The sequence below is a fragment of the Lethenteron reissneri genome, chromosome 34 (genome assembly GCF_015708825.2).
Source record: "Lethenteron reissneri isolate LAM-NWPU_2019-01 chromosome 34, ASM1570882v1, whole genome shotgun sequence".
Taxonomy (NCBI): Eukaryota; Metazoa; Chordata; class Hyperoartia; order Petromyzontiformes; family Petromyzontidae; genus Lethenteron; species Lethenteron reissneri.
Window position 1 is genome coordinate 9,713,101 of NC_083812.1, and position 21,048 is coordinate 9,734,148.

Here is a 21,048-nt window from a genome sequence, read left to right on the forward strand (position 1 = left end):
ATAGTTCAAACCTTTCAACATGAATTCATTGCCCAATATATATTTCAACGACATTTTCAGTCACCTTTAAAAATGCTTTGGAAACCTGTTAGAGTAGATCACTGCTAAGACAATAAAATAACACCGTAAATGCTCTATATAGAGGACGTGAAATACAGCATTATATACAAAGTAAATCCTGTAAGTTACCTTGTATGATAAAAGATGCACTAAAATGTAGCCTTGAGTAAAAAATCTTCAATCTGGCAAAAAGTCATGTGGCCAGTTGGGGCTAAAAGAGATTTGTGTCCATTCTCAGCATTTATAGCTCAATCAATGCACAGGTCCTCACGACTCTCAAATAAGATGGGGATTTTAAAATTGTGGTTAATTCAGCAGTACTCTGGAGTCCTATGTTTATGAGAGTTTTCTTTTGATTCCCAAGAATTGATGCAGGTATGTGTTAGAATGCTCTATATTGTTTAAATCTGTTAATCACAGGATACCCAAGGTAAGAACGGGGCTTGCTGAACGTCTCATCACATTTTGATGACCCCTTTAGCCACGTGTTCACGCCTCGGTGAGCACAGCCAAAGAAGTAACAACCGTAAGTCTTACACAAGCATTGTGAGTTCACACTTTATTACTGTTGCTGTAGCTCTTGTCACTAGCCTTATTGCACCCTAATCTTCTGTGGCAATGCTGTGTGTCACGAAGCATTTTGCTTTATATATATTCAGCTCCAGGCAGTGTTCATAAATCTCCAATATTGCTGTCTGATTTTCAATTTCATAACGAAGTTTGGCCTCGGTATACCCGGAAATCTTTTGACAAACATGCCAATTATATCCGATTTATTTCTCCTGTGCATGTGTGCTACTTCAACACACCACTTGGTGCTAACCACCAACTACTGAATCTGACACAAGTGCATGTTGTTCTGCATAGGAATAAAGATACGTTAATCTAATGGGATTTTAGAAATTTTTCCATGTCGTGCATTGCAGGGCTTTTTCCATGGCGGTGTATTGTTCTACCATGAGTACAGTCCTGTATTGGGAGAGTTCTCTTAATATGGTCTTATAATAGAGCTCAATTATTGTCAGTGACACGATGGGAAAACATTGAAGGAGCTAATAAAAGGCCCTCAAAAAGAGACGCTGGTTACCTATAGGACGAGTGCTACTCTGAGACAACCAACGCAAAGAGATGGAGGAGAGTGGTCTCTACAATAAATGTATAATACCGTATAGAAGTGAATGTGTGTTAATTGTGTATGTGTAATGAGCGACTTCCGCGACACATTGTGTAGAGGGTACTCTCTTCTTTATTCACATTCGGGCACACCACAGGCCAACCTTATCCTCTTTCTTTTCCGAGTACTTCACGTAGATATTAGCATCCCTTCAGGATACACGTGGTCGATCCCACAGCGTGGTTCCGTCCACCCACTCCTGGCCTTGCCCCTGGTTGATGGCGTGCCGGCGAGGGTGGTGGGACTTCGCAAGAGATCTGCTATATGGCTGAACGACGGAGAGAGATGATGGCGAGCAGCGACGCAGTCCGGACCCAAGGCTCGCCACACTGACTACAAGTCCTCCTCCGCCTCCGCTTATATTGCCGCAGCCACGGCTAGACTCCGCCTCCGGCCACGCCCTCTCGTGGAAACTTCTAGCCGGTTCCGGGAGTATCTCAGCCAGCCCCGCCCTTTATTTTTTGCCCAGATACCTCTCCCTTTGGGATTGGATGTTTATAGTGGTGCCTGTACCCGTGCTTCCATTTTCCAACCTGTAGATGTCACTATGTCATTACATATGGATAAAAGTCTTTGAATGAAAATGCTTAATTTGACTGGTAATCTTTAACGAATATCGTCTAGGCCAGATTGTCCATAACAGGTCCAACAACTAAGTACATACATTGCACTTATTTGTTAAACAGATAAAATACTCTTTGGTTCTTTCAGTAAAGTCACGTAGAAAATAAAATTAAAATAGAATACGACTTTTCGATTGCAACACAAGCAACCATCATCAGGTAAGAATGAATGAGAAAAAACAAACATAGTAAACTTATAAATATAATGCAATACAACACAGAGAGTCGGCGAACACAACAGTCAACATCCCACCTGGTTGAATACGTTCTTCCAAAGAATGACAAACAGAAAGACAGCACCACTGTGTCGAGGCTTTAAAATAGAGAGAGGGGGGGAGGGGTTGGGGCAGAGAGAGAGGGGGGGTATTGGGATAGAGGACAATGAGAGAGTTGTGTGGAATTCTGGACCATAGTGGCCGGAGGAGAGACAGTGGCCTATAAAACAAACCAGCACGGTAATATTAGAGCAAGAAAATCGGAAGTTTGAGAAAGCAAATATAGTAAAATCAGGAAATGTAATGCAATGCAACACAAAGAGTCGGTTAACACACAATTAACGCATAGCCTGGTTGATTACGTTCTTCCAAATATTGTTAAATTAGATAAAATAGACAAATAATTATTGTGAGAAATGTGTAAAATGTAAGGGCATCACCTGGTAGTATACTATCATCTGTTTTTATAAAATAACAGTACGCTTTAAGCATAATGCAGGCCTTTTACTTAACTTTCTTAGATTATATTGCGTTCTACTACAAGTCCTTTAGTGTTTATACAATTGTATTATTAGATTAAAAGCTTATATACTTGGAGCTAAAGCAAAACAAACTGTGCATGGCCTTGGTTCCCGAAAGGACAATAAACTAAAGATGATCCTTTTGGGCCACAGCAACCAAAGGTGCTTTTATTATTTTCTGCAGAGAATTAGCATCTGATATGTGCTTCAAATTTGTATGATTGAATGTTGACCTTATGCTCTTCTCTATTGCAATGCAGATATGTTTTTCAACAAGCTTCAATATTATGATAATGGGTTTTTCCACTTTTTTCTCACAACAAAACTGAAACCTTTTTACAAGAAATCATGTCTGCATTACAAAAAACATACTCTGGTAATATATGCATTGTCCTTGAAACTGATTGGTCCACACCAGAGAAAGCCTCTCACACGGCGTTAGACCAGAGGACGCCAAAAGGCGTACAGCTCAAAGACAATGCACTATCAGAGTAATGAGAGCTCGGGGTGAGCATCTACATCATGGGACCTCCTTTTCCAGTACCAAAATATAATAATAAGGTTTTCCCCTTTATACTGGCAACAAAACTGATACCTTATTATTTTGAGTAATGGTCTATAATGCACAAATGTAGTCTTTAAGGAATCGTGTTATTTCATATATATTGATATATAAATTCAGTAGTTGGACTGCCCTCCATCTCTATACACCCTTATGTGTGTGCAACCATATATATGCATTGGTATAATGATGTTTGACTGAGCACTAATTTAATATGTATTTTGAAGCAAAAATAAGCTCCGTTATAGCGTCAGGATGCAAATATTAGTATCACCATACAGCAAATTATATGTTTTACTTTTGACAGACATATACATCCGATACTGTATACACGTTGTATAAGCTGCTTTGTCATGATGCATCACTCAGCATCACAGTAGAAATGCTCTGTTTCTGTCTCTGTGAAATTCACATGCAAAGATTCCCTGTTTAGGCTGTCGGTGGCGTCTATTAGTAAGCACACCTTGATACATGATCACCTTGTTTCTCCAAAGCTGTTGTTCACATACCACGAGAGCCTAATGTTAATAGCTTCAATCGGTGGTTTGCCGACGTCATCTATATTAAATAAATTACCAATTGCTAGCGACGTTGCATGGCTGGGTGATAAAGGGGTAAAGGTGCAGCCCTGCGATTACCTGCTCACGCCACCGCTGACTGAAGGGCCTCCACGACAGAGAGCTCTTCCATGCTGGCCAAACATCTTGTAAATTGTGACAGTACCCACACTTTACCCCACTACTTGCAACCTGCCGATTGAATAACTGCGAAGTGTAGTCCCAGGAATGAGATTCAATGTTCCTGGATAATGGAAAATAATGTTCGCTGCGCTTCTTTCTTGGTTCTGCTCTGTCCTCCATTATGCCCCACTCCATACCCAGAACAGTAATATATTTTTCTAAATTATATTTCTTCATGTGTAGCACAACCAATTCAAATTACCACACACGAGAGCTTGTGAAAGGCGGTCGAGTCAGCTCATGAGAGATTTGAGCCACGCTGATGACCAAGTGTGCATAATGATGTCGGGATGCAATGTTTTCCCCTACTGCGTCGTCTTTTGGGAGGGGACGGGGAACCTGCTGTCCAACCCTCGGTGCATGTGCGGATGATAAAGGTCAAGCAGCATTTGAGACTCTTCCTCTGCAATGGTAAGCCGGCATTCACTGCGACCACGGCCAAGTCGGACCACGCATAACAAAGCGAACACATTCATAGGCGTGTAAATAAACAAATCCTGTTTTTTGTTTGTTTTACAAACAAAAAATGGTCGTTACCTATTGTTGTGAACCTGCAGAGCCGTAGCTCTTGAGAATTGTTTCAGAACGAACGTGTCACATCCCCCAATTCACTGCTTCGGCACCGCCCATACCCAGGAGCCACTAGACACGCCGCTAACTTGCTTCGTGTCCACTAATTCGGCTTCACATTGGGGTCCCCCCCCCCACCAAGAAGGCAGGGTCGCCCGGGGCAGTCACCACGCCTGCGCCGTCCCTGCCATGTCACGTGTGCATCCAGTGGCAGCTCGTGACATTTCCACGAGGTGGGGCTGTTGTGAGTGACCTCTGAAAATATGGTGTTATAATTAAGAAAAAAAACCTCGTCATGTTAATTATTGGCGTTCCCGTGAAAGTGATATAACTGTCTTATCTACCAACCGTAGACATTTATTAACAACTAGCTTGTTTGCCCGTCCTAGGGCGGAAGCTGTAATATTTACGAGAAAATTGAGCAGAGTATAATTGTATCTCGTGTAAATTTCATGGCAGTGAATCTTGCACGAAAGTATGTCATCAAACACTTCACTGCATTTCACTGTAGCACTGTATTAATGGCAGTGAATCTGGTACAAAACTACGTCATAAAACACCTCACTTCATGTCACTGTAGCACTGTATATAACTGACCTTCAATTTGTTCAAATTCACTGCTCTGATGCTTTATTCTCTTCTGCTTTTGGTCGCTGGGGCTGAAATAAATTGGAATTCGATATATCTGGAAAATCACCGATAAATATATATTTTACCATCATATAGAAGCATAAATTAGACTTACCTTTTGTCTCAAGTGCTGAAGAAATAAATAAAGACACCAAATCCACTTTGCTGCTGCGTATAATTATTTATTAGAGTCACTTTCAATAAAGAAACGTTAAACTTAAAGCAAATTTGCAAAAAAAATTGTGTTTCCGCTCGACCTTCTTCTGCGCGAGTGTAAAAATCCACCCGCTCATGAATATTAACGACAGGGGTGTGGCATGTGGAGTGACGTCACACGCGTTACACACAGACATTCTTGGCTCATTATAGTAGTAATACGAAATAAAACGACAAAGCACTCAAATGCTGTCCCCATGACCCCCAAGTTTGCACTACACAACCCCTTTGACACTGCCAAAAGCCGTGACCTGCTATATTTGCAGCCTAGCGTTGTGACATCGTCTTTTTCACCGCCCTGAATTGGTCTTAAACGGCGTGGCTATAATTCGAAGCTAATCGCAATGAGTGAAAGGAAATATCTCACTCGGACGCCTTCACAGCTTCCCCAAGACACAAATCAGATCCGTGGCGTTGCAGCGGTTTCTAACGTGAACTTCAAATGTTATCTTCATGAGGCAATTCACGTTGAAAGAATCATTGTTTGGGTTTTTTTTTAAAACACAACAACACAATTTATAGAAAAAAAAATTTACTCGAAAAATCATTTCTCATCTCCAGGTGCTTGGTGGGGCGGCGGCACAAACGCCCCTAGTGGACCAACCGAGCCTGTGTACATCCATCGCCGGTTGCACCAGTGGAGCGGTGAGCGCGCACCACACTTTGAAGTATGAACCCAGCCGCCTGACCTTGATTCCTGGCCGCAGCTAACATCAGTGGTGATTATCTGAACTGGGCCTCCCATAGCTTGATTTAGCCTTAAATTAGTACCTCGTGCAATGTGTGAACATTGGCATTTTAGGGGGGGGGTCAATAGCTGCCATGTTGTGCTAGCTGCACCACTCCCTTGGGAAACCATCCTGGCCTGCAAATGCGTTCGCTTGCAGCACGTTTGTTTCAACGACCCGGTGTAGGCTTTGTCTACGTGGATGGTGTGAACACTGCAGATGTGCCTTAGTGTGCTTCCATCGTGATTTGAATAAGCGTTGAACTTCTTTTGCACCGTAAGTAGCCAGCCATGCTAATCAGAAGCCTGTGAGTGTGTGTCTCGTGGCTTTGCATGTACCTTAATGGCTATAAGATGGGGTGTGTGGGTGATTAAATCCAAATTAAGCCAATTGTTGTTTTACATTTCCCATAGATCTGGAAACGAAGGGATACTAGAACAAGGTTGGGGGGCAGCTGCTTTGCTCAATGGTCACCATCTGGTACTCAATTCAATACGTTTCACATTGCCTAAATGTCTTCATATTTATTCAAGTGTACTATTTACTTAAATTGAAATTCAAAATAGATAAGCAGACAATGTATCCTTTCCACAGAAGTTTTTTCACACGCACAAAAAAACCCACTGACCGCACGGTCTTCTACAAGTTCATAAGGTCAGCAGCATTGATTCAGGACAAGCAAACTGTACTGGGTTCGACGTAATATTTCATAATCAGAGTCAGGCTTGCTTGAATGAATGATGGTGAATTGCCAGATGTTACAGGTGGAGGATACTCAGGGCAGATGTGATGAGCACAGCTCTCCCATTGGAGGACGAGCCTCTGACCCCATGACGCGCTGGAGGAAAGGGCTCTACGGGGGACGTGGTTGGAGGGGAAAGAAAAGCGCCGGAGTCGCGAGCGCATAGAGATGGAGATGGCTGTCTAAGGGAAGCTGGGGAAGATAAATAAAGATATTTAACACGTAGGCTTTCGCGACCAATAGCATCCATAATACAGTTTTTTTGGGGGGTTAGATCGCGTAAATATATAAATCTGTCTGTCGCCTGATTAAGCTAGTTGTAGTTACTGGTGAAACATCGTACTCAGATTGTAAATATTGTGGATTTGCTCTCTAAAACACCGGTGTGCTGTACTAGTAACGAATTGGCATTTTTTGTTTATGTGACAAACCTTACTAATTGGCTGTGTCGGGTGGTGGCGGGTTTAACGACACATATTTACACGATCTATCCCAAAAAAAACTGTTATGGGTAAATAAAGAGGGTTGATACCTGTCTCCCTCGTGGATTTCATTACCCAAGTTTGTCACTAAGTTATATACTACATACATATTATACAATCGTAAAAGTGTATTTGGTTTGAGATGCACGAAACATTAAAAGTGCCTAAGATACGTTTGACATTCAATCAGCAAAGGCCCCAATAATTATACTTGCCATATATTTAGAATCTGCAGGAAGTATATATTAAGTTGTCGCATCTAATTCCACAAGTCTCCTTAATTGCAAATAGCCATTCCCAGCAAATACTAAATTGTATACGTTATTAAGGATGTTGACTTCGCACAATAGCCTACATGGTTCAAGAATAATGAATCAGCAGCAAAGGAGCATGTTTTCTCCTGCCTGTACTATGTTGTCGCGATCGCCGACAGGAGCAAGATTCCTTGGATGAATTCCCCCATTGGGTGCAATTGATGCTCATTTATTTCAGAAGAATAAAGGTGTCTGCTGTGACAAATTTCCAAGGCTGATGATTGTGCTTGTGGAATAATTCATTGAGCGAGCCAATAAAGTAACTGACGGTGGCAGTTGAATTCACTTAAACATATACACTGTATATATATACAGTGTATATGTCTAGAAATTTCACAATAAAGAGCCAATGCCACTTGGGTTTGCACTTTGTAGGTTTGCGGCATTTGTGGGGTTGCCATTTGGCTATTTATCGGTCGAAATATATTCGCCTTAATGTCCTCTTGCTTACACTTTCGCTGTGTCCCCCTCCTCACCCCTTCACCTCCATTGATATTTTTAGTGAGAAATGTATATTCTTACAGAGGTTGTATCCCCACTAATGGGTGCAGCCTTGGTGTAATGGTTAGCATGCTGAACTTGCAACCCAACAGCTGCTGGTTCTTTCTCTGTCTCAGCAGTGGAAGCAATGGGCATGTTTCTTAAATCCCGCCGCCTCTGTTCATTCGACCTGTATGTATGCCACAGTTAGGCGATAGGCAGGTTACGTGTAGTAGGGTGAAGTAAAACATGGTTACTCCAACCTTTTACAACACATCTGGCCAGCGAGGAAGATTAGGCCAACAGTCTTAAAGAGGGGTTCTCCGGAGTTCCCTCTTGTGAAGCCCCTTCCACCAGCAGTTGCTTGAGTAAGAAAAGTCACTGCTGCACTTTAACCTTTTGCCCCCAACCTTGCCACTCTTGACAACTCAAACTCTCTCAATGTTAGCATTGCCTAACAAAGAAGTACTTAACTTGGCAATGTGTAAATCATAATAATGATAATATATTTTGTCATCTCTCTGTTGGATAAACGATTCTGAATACAGGGTAATGGGGTTATTTGACCATTTTTCACCACACTGATAATTGCAGCTTGGTGAAAAAGGATGTTTAGGATCCATTTATATGACTTGTCACTGATATCAGGACCGGGAATTTAATTCGGGTAACGCTGTACGTTAACTACTGCACTACTTTTTACCAAGTGTTATACGACGCATAGGAACTATAAAATATATATTTGTCTGCAAAATAGAAATATAATTAACAGTTATAGTTATTACATTTCAATATATAGCCTAGTTTACAATGCTTTTACCATTACATTCATGTTCTTTTAATATATCTAGCTGCAGGAGTTCGTACATCTTTAAATTAAATGTTAACATTATGTTTAATTTAAATTTACTATAATTGCTGCTTAAACGTTTCATTTGTTTTGTGTCGTACGGGGACTAGCATCTCGCCTATTAGAGATTACAGAAGCCGTTTTTGTTCCCATCTGTGTTGGATTATCTACTTTAGTATTTTTGGCCCAAAATGGCGAAATAAATCTTAGGAAGTTAGCATCATCTACAAAAGCAAGCCTTTAAAAGAATGGGCTGACACAGCTGCCATTTAGTGTGTGCTAACCAGAGCCTTGGGAATGAAGATAAATCTCCTGGAACTGGTCGTTGCCTTGGGTCTAATGCTGTTGTTGTAGCATTAGGACATTGTGATGGATTCTACAGCGTTTTGACAAAAGGATGACACATCCTTATCGTTTTCATTATTTTCAATCGTATGTATGTGGAGACGAGAAATACTATGAGGGCTGGTTGCCGTTTGTTAATGCACGCTCTCACACTGCATCCTACACGCACACCAGTGTAGGTGTACTCTATTCTCCGTCCTTCACTTGGACCTGGGACAACTATATACGTCGGGACTACTTCGGCTATCCCTAGGCTCTCTCACCCGTCTGCCTGGGGCGAGGGATCAGCCAACACTGCCCCGCGGTAAGGAGAGACCTTGATTTGAAGCTTTCGTGACTGCAGGAGTCCATACTCTTTGGTTCTTTTGGTAAAGTCACGTAGGTATAAAATGAAAGAAAAATAAATCACAACGTTTTGGGTGCAACACAAGCGTCCGTCATCAGGTGGGAAAGCATGGTCTGCTGCTGAGGCAGACTGTTTTTAAATGTTTGAAATGGGTGTAGCCCAAGGGTCATAAAGACGTGGCCGGGGCTAGTGATGTTAATGTGAGAAATTAGCATGTAACTGTAGCAAAGGAGGGTGAGCATGAGAGATCTAAGAGAGAGGCATAGAGACACACAGAGAGTCAGAAATAAGAGCTGGCATACGCAAGTAGGATGGAAACATCACAGTCAGTTAAGACTTTACCTCTAATGTCTCACATTAGCATCATGCTAATATCTCACATTAACATAGCCACTTCCGTGCCCTCGTCTAGGAGGCCACTTTCCTATTTTACAGTTACATGCTAATTTCTCACATTAACATCACTAGCCCCGGCCACTTCTTTATGATCCTTTGGCTACACCCATTTCAAGCAGCAGACTATGCTTTCCCACCTGATGACGGGTGCTTTGTTGCACCCAAAACGTCGTGATTTATTTTTATTTTATACCTACGTGACTTTACCGAAAGAACCAAAGAGAGGGAGAGAAGACCTCTTCCAGCCGATCCTAACCCTGGCTCCCCACGACGACCCCGTATGCGTCACGTGGTCTCCCTTAAGAACCCTCTGGGCAGCTCCTCCCCCCAGCTCGGCCCCGCCCACTTTCCAGAAAGTGCTTTCCGAAAGTCTCCCTACGTAACCCGTGACGTTACGTCATCCTTGGCCTCGCATAACTCTCCACCAACTTGCACTTCCTTACGCTCATCCCTCATTGGCTACTCACAGTAATCCTCTCCATATGTACCAATATATTTTTTTAAATTTCACTTAAGATACAAGAATGCAAACATGAATATACAATCTATTAATGGTAAAATACAGGTAGTGTCAATATTGCATGCAAATCATTCATGTGTGTTTTAAAGGCTGAGGCAATTATAATGAATTAATTAACATGGAAACCTGACATTTTCTTTATAGCATATGGCCAAAAAGACAATCACAAGAATAGTAGATAGCTTCATGCTCGTAATATGAGCTTTTATTCGAAAAACTAGCGAATTGTTACATTTTCTACTCTGTTCGTCAGTAAAAAAAACAGCAATGTAAATTATAATATAAATTATAATCATTACAGTTGATTTATATATTACTACCGTGAACTGTTGGAGTATTCCCTACATCATAACAAATCTCAGTTTTCATAATTGGTGCTGTCTAACAATCCCTGCAGGTGATCTGTTAGTTACACATGTGGGAAAAAGCTCGCCATCAGTCGTACACATTGTCCAACAGAGTAATGTGTGCAGGTTAAATGACCTGATTCCTCACATTTGCCTGCCTGAACGCGCACTGTGATTTTAAAAAGAAAATGTACTTGTCAATATATAACTATCAAATATGTAAAAGTAAAGTGATTGATTATTAACTGACACTTGCCACTGACAATACACTCAGCTGGCTGGGTTCATAGCACAGTGTACTTACCACTGCACCACTATACAAGTCCCTCTTTGCAAGATTTCTTAATGGTCATAAATATTCATTTTCAGTTATTAAGTCAATAACTGCATGTTTTTATAAGTGCTAAAATGAGTTTTGCTCAACCATATACAACATATTTTTTGCTGATATTTTGGAATTATGTTCTTATAAGCATAAAATCATGATTACTGCGGCAGAAACTTTCTGCAAATGTGATTTAACGTCTAGCCACAGGCACTTGTGGGGGGGGGGGGGGTGTAGCAGAAAGAATGTTAATCCTCGGTGAGATATTCCATGAAGAGCTTGTTAGCAATTCCAGAACTTCCTCTCCTTTCAGCAATCAGCACAGTCTGTTCAGATGTGCCATTAAACCTGCTGCCAGTAATGTTGTAACTCAGCCAATAATTTTGTGTTTTTTGGAAATGTACTATTACAAGATACAAAACAACACCGAACTATGCTCAAGACTGTAATGTGTATACAAGTGATGTTTATTTGCATAGCATTTCGGTTATATTTCCATAAATGTTTCCATAAATGAGCATATTTGACGAATTTAAAAATACCGTGCATATTACATAAAAAAAATATGAATGCAATTAATTCACCTTTTGGACAATAAACATCGTTATAGCTGCCATTGCATTACTTTAATTTACAATCTACAGTCATTTATCATAACCTCTGTTCAATGAAAGCCTTCCCACGCCGTGTTAGTCCTGGTAGTATGTTTGACCACACTTCACCGTGCTGTTTGGTGCGAGGTTGGTGAATGGGGCACCCAGGACCAGTGTCGGTATCACTTTCCACGAATGGCATCGATGTCCGTGAGTAAAATTTTGGGTCACCGTTTTCCAATCGCAGCATGCTAATTGCTGCACAACCACTGCAAGCACTCCTTTCTTATGCAGTGTTTAATTGCTAAATTAGTCTTACCAGAAGATATTGTCAGGAAAATAGCAGCGTATAAATTATATTAAAGCCAATGGGAAAAAAACTATGGAGTTCTCTTTTTTTTCCACTGATACCAATTATCCCACTTTTATTTCTGACAATTCTTCCATTTCAACAAGGTTCTTCCCACCCGACGGTCCACATGTTGGATGTAGCGATAGTCATGTTCAGAATGCAGATAGAATGACAGTATATATTTATTTGCAACTCCGTGAATATTTGCTTGCATAAAAAAATTGTATAAATTCTGAAAAATGCATAAATATGTATACTTCTTATTTCAGTACAGTATAAGCATTTGTGTATAAGAGTTCTAATGTAAAAAAAAAATTGTCCCACAGAAATCTCAAGCAAAAGCAGCAATAGCATGTTTTCCTGCCTTTTCTCCTTTACTATGACGGAAGTCTCCTCGTTTGACATTTACTAGACTTGAATGTTACGTCTTACCACATGCGATTTAGTTCCTAAGATATGCAAATACCAGATACCTAAATGATGTATGAATGCACCAGCTGCTCATTAATGTGCGTGTGCGCGTACACACACACACAAATAGTAACTTTTTAAGTGTTTTAGGATCTGTGCTATTAGCGAGCATCTAATTAGGCTGGTACAACACACGCAGGGATTGTTTGGCCAACACCCAGCGCTGATGTTCAGATTCCACTTTTCACTGATGTCGTCGATGGAATCGAACAGGTGATTGAGATTGTCGTGCAGTGCACTAACTACTGTGTCACCAGCTCCTGGCACACTCTTCTATACACATACGCACAAGTCAAACACGTTCAAACTCATGAAAACGCACTTTCAAACCTTATACCGTTTGAACACACTGCATTGAAAAGTAGGTCATGACAAGATTTGTTATGAAAATGTAATGCATGATGAGTTGGCTACTCACAGGTGTGTAAAAATGTTTTCTGAATCGGAGATTTGGTTGCAAAGGCTAAGAAAATTCAAATTTGTAAAGAACATTCATGCCAGGGTCGTCTGAAACCATCCAGAAACTAATAATTAAACTGGTAAACCAGGATATTATTAAGCAACTGCAAAGCATACCGACAGTGTACAAGAGTGCCAGTTGTGAGAATGAATGATAGTTCCAACAGCAACACGATTAATATTAATGTCCTACAGCAATTGTAGAGCTTCTCATGTTCAACATGGACAAATACAAATAATGAAAACGTTATTTTACTTTTGTTTGACCTTGCTTATCTATTTAAAAAAGTAAATTCCAGTTAATGCAGGTCACTTTGTTAAAAAGACGTATCTGTTGTTTTAGAAGAAACTGATAAAAGACTTCAGCTCTGTGAATAAAGCTTACTTTCCCAGAAAACGAGTTGGCACTTTATGATTAAAGTATCACCAAGTTGCTTTCATATTAAAGGATAGGATAATTAACTGTACAAGAAAAAACTAATCTTTATCAAATCTCCTGCTAAAAGGTTATTGACACTGGCTACAATATTATAAACGTACATTCACAGGCCTCTCAATCATAGCGATAGTGTGTCAGATTGTATCGTTTGTTAATTTAAAAGTTGAAGTTATGCTTTGGCAATTTATGTCAGATAAGCCATGGCAGAAATGTGATTTAACAGAGTGCAGTTTTGATTATTCAGACACACGTTTACATGCAGCCTCTAACAGAAAGATGCTTGTCTATGTATTACATATTTCTGACAAAGCACAATGTTATACAACATCTCGACGACCAGTGGCTCAATTCCATGATGAGACAAGGGAAGTAATAGTTATGAGTATGGCACAAAACCCGATAATTCATCAGTTGTGTCATCATACCTGCATGCTTCATACAAGATTTAATACATGCAACCATCGAGCTCCACTTTAGAAGACACATTAAACGTAACACTTTCATCAACAACACTGCTCTAAAAGGGAGAAAAATACAGACAATTTGGCAATAGTCCTAATACATACAATGGAGGGCCATTGCCTAACATTTCGAGTGTATATTTTTTTTGTTTTAATACATTGTTATGCTGAGCATACATTTGTTGTTGTTTTGCTTGTGCAACACTACCAACCCAGCATCAGCAAAACAAGTTTTTTACAGTATGAACATCTATTAGCAGAACGGCATTCTGCGTTTCAAGAATAAAATAATTGTTTAGTCCATCGGAATATTTTCTTGCCAGACCAATATTATCCAGCAGCATTTTTTGAAAGTCACAAACCTGTACAGTATAAATAGATGTGGTTGAGATGTTAACTACCTCGCCTGATATACAGGAGATTGTTGGTTCAATCCTGACCCTGATGCATGTATATTTAGAGTTTGCATGTTCTCTCTCCCCGTGATGAAGTAGATTTTTCTCCGGGTCCTCTGGTTTTTTTCTCTCCACATTTATAAACATGCGGTTACAGTATTTGGCTGCTATAAATTTCCAAATTATATCATTTGTGGCCAGGTCGCTACTGAAAATAGCAATTTAAATCAGTGGGCCTTGCCGGGTAAAATAAAGAAAATTGTTTAATAGTTTAGCAATAATGGGTTTAAAAACTATAGAGTAGGTTAGAATGGGACACAATCTCATAGGTACTGAGACCGTTTGTATATATGAACTTATAGCTGAGGTTAAAGAAGCAATTTCCATTCAGATATGTGCTAAATATGCAAATACCATGTTCCCATTTAATGACATGAACTGTATCGAATATTATATGCTGACAATTATATTCTGAGGACAATTCTTAAGCTACAGTTCATCAAATATCCAGGTGCTTAATGAAGCATGCGTACAAGCATCGGATAACAGAATACCGTTGGCTAAAAGCTGTCACTGTTTACACAAAATGTATTTGACATTAACGAACTTCTTTGCTTTCAAGTGCTGTTAAATCAAATCAGTCTTTCAATAGAGTCTCATTAGTGTCCTTGCAGCAGGGACCAACGTTTGTTCCTCCACACACATTAGCTGTCATTCATTACAGTGCTAGCCCAGACCATTGTTTCAATTGCTCCAGCACGATTGTAGTTTCTGACATCATGATGGGGCTTTATTCAGCCCGCCGTGATCTACAGGCCTACATTTTACTCAGGGAAAGGTATTCTGAATAGATTTTGCACGAATCTGATTTCTAGTCACGTGTAATATACGTTATTTTAGTCACCATTACATTGCATTTCTTTGTGTCACAATTTTGGGTTTGATATTGGTGCTTCTAACTGAATTAACTTCACAGAGTACAGTCGTTTGGTTTATTTTTATAATTTGTTTTTACATCCTCAACATTGTCTGATTTTTATTGTACTTTCATTCCCTTCATAGCCATATAAATACAATAATCACTTTATTTATCACAGGTATATATATTTTTTATTTTGGAAAGTAAACACTAAGCACAGAATCGTCATTATACCCAACTGAGATATATTGTTGTCACTCCGGTGGCTCAGCATTGGAGGTAAACGCGCCACATCAAAGGTACAAAATAACCATGCCACATTATGGTGAGAAATATATCTAAATGCATTGGCTTGAGCGGTATTTTACATTGTTATACAACACCAAAAACTGGGTCTTTTAATGTTCCAAGAAGACTTACTGATTTCCTTGGGCAGCTACTTGGTAATGAGGACAATCCTGGGGAAAGAAAAACAGGACAGGTGGTAACCCTAGCTTCACTAGATTCTAAATAACTTAGCAGATATTCCATAATGAAACAAATGTAGTATTATTTGATTAACTAAACTGAATATATTCATGAAGGTGTGGGCCCAGCTGTGTACAGGCTAAAAAAGGCGGCCTGAATTATTTTTTGGTGAGAAATCCTCAGAAAAGCCTTCTCCACATTCATTCTCTAACACACGGGGAGCACTGCTCTATTAGACTTCTGAATGGCATCCTTGTCTCGTGACATGATGCCGAAAGTGCAATTGGAAACAAACAAGTAAATAATGAAATAATATATTATATGCCCCAGAAAACGTATGCTTAAGAAGGTTTCGTGCAATGGACGAGCCATGTCTTAATCCATATTCAACTGTACATATATGTTAGTCAGGGTATATACCAGCAGTGGCAGTGCAGCTGGTACATCTGCCAGTCATCTCCGTGAGCCAACCCATGGCACCTGGATCTGTCCCGTGACCTGTCAGCGAGCCTTCGTCACTTGACGTGGCTTTAAAGTGCACCTGGCCTGGCACAGGCGTTGTCACTTATTGGCAAATGACGAGTATTGGTATACAAACAGTCGTGTGGATTGATACAACACTCGCTTACCAGTCAGCCCCTTATCATTCTTCTCGCGCTACTTCCATGGTTATGGGCCGTCCATAAATGACGTCACGCGATTTTGGACGATTTTTGACCCCCCCCCCCCCCATCGTCACACGGCGTCACAAATGTCTGACCCCCCCCACCCCCCAGGTGCGTGACATAATTTAAGGACGGCCCCTTACTCTTCCCATGAAATTCACTCATTGATTCCTCCACCCATGTTGAGGACTCTGTCGACCAGTCTGTCGTTCGTCCCATGCACAATGTCTTCAACCACCACACTGCAGGTCACACCAATTCCGTTTCTGCTCCGTCCCTCGAACTACTCCACTTTGGAACTCCCTCTCGTCTGTTTCCCAAGCTCTTGTAACCTCATTTAATTCAAGAAACGTGTTACATTCTTTTCCATTACAACTTTTGGAATGCTGTGTGTTGCTGGCTGCTTGATGTATTGGGCCTATGCTCGGCAAATGTTTTAAAGTACAAGTCGACGAAATACACAATGATACAGTCAAATCTAAGTTGACAAAAAGATGCAAGTTTGACAGTTACAGCCATTTTCGGTTTGCCATAAGGTATCTTATATTTAGAATTACTCCTGGTAATGTGGTGGAGTAATGTGTCAGTACTCCATCGTTTGGTAAGCATGGAAGAGTAGGTAACTTAACCCATTTAGAGGGTGGGCTTTTTCCTTGAGCTCCTCTAGTGTAGGCCATTCTGCTAGCAGTGGCATTTGCAGAGCTGCACCTTTACATTTACATAAGCTCCTGTGGAATGTTACTTTAAGAGCCCTTTGCTAATCCACTGCTGGATGAAGACTTCTGACATCGTGTTGGTCCTGGGGAAGCCACGGACCAGTTAAGATGTCATTCACCATTGTTAGCTGTGATGGTCACCACCAATGCACAAAAGGCAGGCTGAGTAGGTGTTATGAGCAGTAGAGGACACTGCAGATAAAGCCACTGACATCTTGCACAACCTTGACCAATCCATACCAACCAGTGTGGTGAAGTATGGTAAGTAAAGTAAAAGGAGGCCCTCATCCAGCAGTGGATTGATACAAAAAAGCTTTACATGTATATAAATGCACATTGCATTCACAGCAAAGTGCACAAAACACTGACATGGCTCCAGCTCGAATAAAAAAGAAACACGCAACTTCAATGAGGTTAGTGCAAACATGGTTTAAATATGTATACAAGTGTAATGAGGACTTGACACACTTCTCTTGAGGTGGAACTTTATTGAAGACATACACTTGACAACGGCGGAGAACCCACTGCAACAGCCCCGAGTCTCCCGTGCATCTCCCTTATATACCAAACGAGGCCACGCCCCCTTCCCGAACCCTCTGGAAGCTCGCTCCACTGGCAGACTCTACTGTCAGACTCTACCGTCCTCTTCCATCACCTGGCCACGCTCCCTTCTCGATCATTGCCGTCGCGACCAGTCCCTTCGCACTCACAACTGATACCCCTGTCATTACCTCCTATGGCCACTAGTGCATTTGCACTCTCGGCTGACTCCCCTGTCATTACCTCCCGTGGCCACTAGTGCATTCACACCGCAGGCTGACTCCCCCGTCATTACTTCCCGTGGCCACTAGTGCATTTGCACTCTCGGCTGACTCCCCTGTCATTACCTCCCGTGGGCACGAGACCACTCACACCGCATGGAGGCTCTACTGTCATTGCACATGTTCTAAAATGATGGAAAGTAATAAGTCAAATGCTATACTAGAAACTGGGATTGATGCAAGTATAATAAAATCCTGTTTAGGGGCACTATGGCGGCGAGATGTTAAATACCTCGCCTGGTATACAGGAGCTTGTGGGTTTGATTTTGACCATGATGCCTGGTATATTTGGAGTTTGAATGTTCTCTCTGTGGTCGTGTAGATTTTTCTCCTTCGTTTTTTCTTTTCCTTCCGCATTTATGAACATGCTTTAAGAGTATTTGGCTGCCTGATATACATTTCCACTTGATAAGCCACTAATTTGAGCTATCATTTGTGGCAAGGTTTCTTCAAAATATATATATATATTTAACTCAGTGGGCCTTACCTGGTACAATAAAACATAGTTTAGTCTTAGTTTGTTTCCTTGCTTCCTATGATGTTGTTAAGTAATTTGCATTACAATGTGCCTATTTTGACACAACAGTGCGTTATTCTTGAATTGGTCTTGAGAATATTGACTCTTATTAGTAGTATGCTGAATTGGTTACACAATTCACCATATGGAAACACAAGAGACCACAATATAATAGAATCGACAATTTGCAAGTGTGAGCTGCGGCATTAGTCTATCAGTAGGGGATGATGACCAATTAAGTATCATCCCGATTGAATAATTCGTGGGTAATTTCGAATTTGGCAAATTTCTACATTTGGCATTTGATAATCACCCAGGTGTTATTGCTCAGAAAAGGCCACAACCCAAGTTATATCAGCACACAAACATCTGCCTTTTAATGCTTGAGTGACAGTAAGTTTAATGTCCTATTTTTCTCAATATCAATGTCGATTTATCAACTGGCACTGGCTTACTATTTTTTACACATGGGTCAGTGGTGAAAATGCAATGCAACTTTAAAGAACAAGAAAAACATTGGCTCAAATAGATCGTATTTACAATTTGCCACAAAACATATTTTTGTTCACTGTATATACATTTATTATTGATTGAAATATTGAATAAAATCAATAGTGTTATGCAGTGTTCTATGCCTTTTTGTAACGTTATTCATATTGGTAGTACAGTGTCAATAACAATCACATTCGGACTGACTTATCAAATTGCATCAAAGTAGGGTAATGCAGCACAACTGTTATACAGGAACATTCATGACAATATTGGGCTCCCAATATATCAATATTAATATCGCAATTTTGATATAATTTTACTGCTGCTCTGCTGGGGAAATTAAAGCATGTCTACAACAATGCTATTTTGACTGCGACACAGGGCTTAATTTAATCTGAAGCTGTACAGGGCTGAGCTCCTGAAAATTATTCCTCACGCCCTCCTACTATGTGTGGATTATAACGGCTGTTTAATCACTATTCAGACTATACTTGTGATCCAATGCAGCTTGTGCAAAACATCAGAATGTGACGCTGTGCTGTGGTGCTTTGTTAAACTTATATATATTTTCAGACCGACTATGGCATTTGACCAGAATATGTTTTTAGAAATGATTGGCGCTATGTACTTCTGCTCAGTGCTGATTAATCATCGATCAAGGTGCCTTGATGCCTGCCAAGTCACACTCGTAACTTTCTCAACCAGAATAAATTATCTCTGTGCCTGCCCCCTCAAACAAGGCGATCTGAAAGAACTTGACAGAAGATGCATCACTGGTCTTTTTTGTGGAGTGATAATTATATTCACCTTTCACCGTGGACATAGAACACTTTTCATAATGTGCCGGACAATATGGTTGTTAAAGACACTACCTACTGAATATGTGAAATAGCAACCATTGGAATTGGAGGACATTTAAAATGTGGTGCTGGTTATTAATGACATGCAATTTCTGTGATATCATTACATCTGGTCTGCAGAGACTTCTATATATTAGTGTCATCTCCTTGTTAACCAATGTTTAATATTGCCTATGCTAAGATCAGCAATTTAAGTAATTATACTCTGCCTTAGATGTATAGCACATGTCTGATGTGGGCTACACAGGGACTTTGTCTACCATAACATGTATGTGTATTCCATCACCATCGAAAATAACAACTCATCATTATAAACACCTTGTACTTTTATATGACTTTCTTGGTTGCGGGTTTCATATTGTTAACACTGTTGTTTCTAGTACAATTGTATCTTCCGTTTGCAGTACTGTGAAAGCATTATGCATCTGGCAGCCTTTTTATTCAGAGCACATCGACTCACAAGTCTAAAAATGAATCTCCTGAGAGGATTCTCATTCTGAAATGTACAAGATGTTGCAGTACCGAACAATAATTATTTCTCAGAGCACCTACACTATGCTGCTATTATAGGGGCAGCCAGAAACATGAATGTGCCCATGTACCATTCTACTGATTTCAGCCAGTGCCCCAAGGATAAAAGGGAAAGGTGCAGCCCTGCAATTGCTTTCTCATGCCACTGCTGGCAGAAGACCCTCCACTTGAGAGCATTTGAGAGAGAGAGAGAGAGAGCCTCTATAGAGGGCATTTGGACTATTATCCACACTCACTGGATAATGTGGCCAGCATAGAGGCACTATTCACATGAATAAATCACCCTTGATTTCAAATCGTGCCTGGAATAGAAATATACATTTCCTCTGAAAATATGTAGAGCAGCCTTTTCACTGAAGTAGAAAGGTCAAGGTGCAGCCCTCGCATTGCACGCGGAACGGCGCTCCTCTCTTGGATATTATGGCCAACTCTTCCAAGATCCTTCTGCTCCTCTCTTGAAACTCACCTCGTCTCGTTTGTCCATTCTCTTCTTATTCTCCTCGCCCCTCCACTCCTTCCCATACCTCCCCTACCTTTTTGTGATCTCTACGTACCCCTCTATCGTTGTCACTCATTCCACAATCCTGATACTCCCCCGTCAACTACATCATTCAATGCTGTCATCGTTTTGTAAGCTATGTCAAGTGCCTTGAGTGAAGGTGCTCTATTCATGTAAATCGAATTAGATTAGATGGGAGTACCC

General features: G+C 40.6%; 1 long non-coding RNA gene across 1 annotated transcript in view; it reads left to right on the top strand.

Annotated features, from left to right (window-relative positions):
- Positions 1-5,927: 5,927 nt before the first annotated feature.
- The window catches only part of LOC133350471 (uncharacterized), a 132,411-nt gene continuing 117,290 nt past the window's right edge, over positions 5,928-21,048 (top strand). Inside the window, exon 1 of the long non-coding RNA XR_009756079.1 lies at positions 5,928-5,956. This is a non-coding gene — a long non-coding RNA (uncharacterized LOC133350471). The remainder of the gene's footprint in view (positions 5,957-21,048) is intronic.